The sequence below is a fragment of the Gordionus sp. m RMFG-2023 genome, chromosome 1, assembly GCF_954871325.1.
Source record: "Gordionus sp. m RMFG-2023 chromosome 1, tfGorSpeb1-WG-v2, whole genome shotgun sequence".
Classification (NCBI taxonomy): Eukaryota; Metazoa; Nematomorpha; class Gordioida; order Chordodea; family Parachordodidae; genus Gordionus; species Gordionus sp. m RMFG-2023.
In genome coordinates, this window is record NC_088775.1 from 22,328,284 (window position 1) to 22,331,490 (window position 3,207).

The window sequence follows — 3,207 nt, forward strand, 5'->3', positions numbered from 1 at the left end:
AAAAAACTATTAAATTTTTTTCCCTCAAATAGTAAAAAATCTAGAGACATAGCTAACCATAATGGTAAATATAACAGATTCGAGATTATCAATAAATTGCATGTCAGCTTTCTGATCTGATAATGCCTCAGTGAATTTGGTAAAAACAGAATGTATTTACGAGGCAGCACAATTTTGGTTGCGATATATTCTTAATACCCGCCATCGATAGAATTTTAAAATTTTATAAACCTTTAAAAAAATATTTCTTAAATAAAGATTATAAAAACTATCCTAATATTTTGAAAATTTTTTTCAATAATGAATGGCAGAGGTATATCTAGGAATGATTTCACGTGTAGGAAATCTGCTACATACTGTTAATGTGTAGTTGTAATCAGAAGAATCTTAACAAAGATTCACAAAATTATGCTGCAGATGTGTTCATCTTTACTTAAAAATTGACAATAAATTTTATGGTGCAATTGCTAAAACTTAATTCTATTTTATTTGAGATTTAAATAATAGAACTAAATGTTTATCGTCGTTGAGATATTTATAAAATTCCTGGCATGACATATTATATATTTGTTTAACCATTAGCTCGGCCTCTAATGTTGTTAAATCAATCCGATTTCTCTCCTTTCCAGGCAGTCCTCATCAGGGTAAAAATGCGCTCGGATGAAGCATTAGAATGAGGTGAGGAGAAGGCATACTCGTATATTTTTTCCAAGCATGGGGATTTATCGTTATTACGAAAAAATTCTACCCATTTCTCCTCTGCTTTTAGACCATCTAACTTTAAGTATTTTGGCGAATCATAAAAAATAGAGAGAATTACAATCTCCTCAAAATCAATGTCTTTCGGTATTTTTAATATATTTATTAAATTATAAAAACCATCAATTGATGGTTTCTGTTCCTAGGTCATAATATTTATATATTTGTAAATAGAGTTATTAAAATCAAATTTTGATTGTAAATATTCTAAAATTGTCTTAATAAAAATATCTGCTTCATTTAAAAATGTATTAATTCGAATAGTATTTGAACATTTTAATATAATATTTTTTAGCAATAGTGCCATAAAATTTATTATCAATTTTTAACTGTAGAGATGAACAGAGTTGTAGCATAATTTTGTGAATCTTTTTTAATAAAGAATATTCTGATTGCAACTGAATATTAACTGCATGAAGTAGATTTCCTACATGTGAAACTTATCCCAAATAAACTTCTGCCATTTCATCTTCAAAAAAATTTTTAAAAATTTTAGGATAGCTTTTAAAATTTTTATTTAGGTAATATTTTTTTAAGAGTTCGTAAAATTTTAATTCTACATTGGCAGGTATTAATGATAACCACCTGGTAGGTACATATCGCAACAACTCACACCATTTAAAGTCAGACCACTTCACTAACTCTTTTAATTAGTTAACTCTTTTAATTGATGAACTAAATTCGTTAAAACATTTCATCACAATTATTTCGACATCCACAGATAGTACTAATGTTGTTAATCGACTAAGTCTAGTCGACTTAGCCGAAAACTGACTAGAGTTGTGAACTCAGGTCTATCAACTTGAGTCGACTAGAGGACGAATAGTTCTATGAACTTAGTCGACTATAGGACAAATGGTTCTATGAACTTAGTCGACTAGAGGACGAATAGTTCTATGAATTTAGTCGACTAGAGGACGAATAGTTCTATGAACGAGTCGTCGACTAGTGGACGAATAGTTCCATGAACTTGAGTACTAAAGGACGAAGATTTTAAATTAGTTATTATTAATAAAACATTTGTTTTTTATTTTTAACTTTAGATTTCCAATTTGAGTCGTTATTTATACGAAATATAATATACTTGAGTCGATTAGAGGACGAATAGTTCTATGAACTTGAGTCGTCGACTAGCGGACGAATAGTTCTATGAACTTGAGTCGTCGACCAGAGGAAGAGGATTTGAAATTAGTTATTATTAATTAATAAAACATTTGTTTTGTTTTTTTTATTTTTTACTTTAGACTTCCAACTTGAGTAGTGAACACGAGTTATATACTTATGTCTACTATAGAACGAATAAATTATTGGGAATGGGGAAGATCGTGATTTAATTAATATAATATAGCGATACACTTTATACCAACAAGATGTTTATTATAAAAATCGCGAAAGGGGGGAGGAGGGTGTTACTGCTTAAAACCTATTCATACTGTGATGTATATTGGCGATTTTTTTACATTGGTTTTAATGTAGACCTTTTTTTATCAGGATAATTTTTTATCCCTCGAAAATAATTTATGCCTGAAATTTTTTTTTCAATAATTAATATAATTTGAATTTATTTTTTGCTTCTTCGAAACACTCCCTTTTCCTCTTTTTAATAATATATTATTTGTTTTCATGGTACTTTTAAAATAAATAGATTTGTATTTTTTATTTTATATTTTTATTTAGTTATTATAATAAAAAAAGTAACATATTTTATTGTTTTATTTATAAAAATTTAATTAATAAAAAATTCATTCGCGTAGATTTTTTAGTTATTCAAATGTCTTATTTATTTGAGTGAATAGTAATTCTATATTTAATATTCTCGTAAAAATTACGCTAGACATAATTTTTGATATTTGAGAATTTTCTAAGCTGAGGTAATTTTAAAATAAATACAATGTTAAGCTTTATTTTAACTTTACATAAAAATTATTTATTAAAATAGAGAAACATAAATTAAAATGTTTTTGATCTTTGATTTTAAATTTATAAAACCTTAGGTAAAATCTAATAAAAAGAGGCCTATCATCTTATATTAAATAAATTATTACTAAATATCTTCAAAATAATATATAAATTACACAATATTTATTTATATTTTAAATATTTATTGATAACTATATAATACAAATATCAAGATTTATAATAGAATCAATAAGATACAAATGTATATATATATAATGATTTCATATTGAAACATCCCAATTATTTAAGCACATGCAATGTTTATATGTTGTTGGTGACATCCTGTTTCGCTTCTTGGTCAAAAAATCAACGGCCTTGCTGAATGCTCTTTTGCTTGGAACGCTGGAGGTTTGTTGAGCAAGGTAATCCTTAGCTATCAGCGACAAGGTTGGGTAAAAATCGCTGTTTTTGGCCTACCAATGAAGTATATTAGTTGATGCTGGTGCAACCGGTTCTTTGACATATTCTATAATTTCATCTTTTGTGAGA